Source organism: Calidris pugnax, unplaced genomic scaffold (assembly GCF_001431845.1).
Source record: "Calidris pugnax isolate Ruff unplaced genomic scaffold, ASM143184v1 scaffold118, whole genome shotgun sequence".
In the NCBI taxonomy this organism is placed as follows: Eukaryota; Metazoa; Chordata; class Aves; order Charadriiformes; family Scolopacidae; genus Calidris; species Calidris pugnax.
In genome coordinates this window covers 1846693-1847795 of record NW_015090855.1, presented here as the reverse complement: position 1 = coordinate 1847795, position 1103 = coordinate 1846693, and the positions used below count along the sequence as shown (strand labels likewise).

At 70.0% G+C, this 1103-nt stretch overlaps 1 protein-coding gene across 1 annotated transcript in view; it reads left to right on the top strand.

Annotated features, from left to right (window-relative positions):
• Window positions 1-1103, top strand: part of LOC106889097 (opsin-5-like) — a 49545-nt gene that overhangs the window by 22157 nt on the left and 26285 nt on the right. The window lies entirely within an intron of this gene.

Here is a 1103-nt window from a genome sequence, read left to right as displayed (position 1 = left end):
GGGGGGGGGGTGAGAGGAGGTGGCCGAGGGATGCTGAGGCCGTGGGGTGCTGCTCTAAACTACTCTCCGTGCCTCGGTTTCTCTTATGATGAAAACAGAGGGGGTGTTAGTGGGGGTGTGGGGCTGGGGAGCAGGGTGCTGGGGAAGGTGGGTGCCTGGGCTGAGCTGATGGTGCCAGCCCTGCAGGACAAACAGGAGCTGGCCCGGGTGTGGGGACAGTGTCCCTCGGCTGTGCCCACCGCTGCGGGGCAGACAGAGAGTGGTGCGGGGCAGACAGAGCCCGGTGCCGGCGGGGTAGACAGAGCCCGGTGCGGGGCAAATAGAGTGCGGTGCGGGGCAGACAGAGCCCGGTGCAGATGGGGCAGGGCAGAGCAGAGCCCGGTGCGGGGAGGGCAGAGCTCGGTGCAGGACAGAGCCCGGTGCGGGGCAGAGCGCGGTGCGGGAGCGGAGCTGTCCGCAGCCGCTGGTGCTGAGCCGCGGTGGTTCCCGCCGCTCTCCCGCGGGCGCGGAACTTGCGCCCCCCCCTTCCCTCCCCTCCCGCCGCCGCCCCGCGGAGCTGCCTCGGGAGCCCCGGCAAGTTTCTGGTCGCGGAGAGCGGAGCGGGCGGCACCGCGGGCTCCTCCGGGAAAGGTAAGGGCGGGAGGGGGGTGCGGGGGAGACGGTGCCCCCGCATCGCCGGGAGGGACACGGTGCCCCCGAGCATCCCTGTGGGTGGGTGTGGGGAGGACACGGTCCCCGTGGGTGTCCCCGGGTGCAGGAGGGCAGGGAGCCGAGCTGTGTCCCCGGCCTGAGAGAGACATGGTCCCCCGGGGGGGTGATGGAGCAGCGGGGCAGTGCCTGTCCCGGGGTGGGCATGGGGACCGGCAGTGCCAGCCCCGGGTGCCACCTCTGCTCCCCGCATGGGCAGCCTTGGGCACTGGTGCGGGTGTGGGGGGGACACATCTCACTGAGAGCTTTGGGGTGCCTGGGGTCGCACCCCCTCTCCAAAGAGGCTTGCAAGAGTCCGGGGTGGCTAACAGGGGGAGGCAGAAAGCTGATTTGTTTTGTCTGTAGCCGATGGGGATGGGTTGTCCTGGCAGAGGAAGAGTCTGTAATCTACAAAG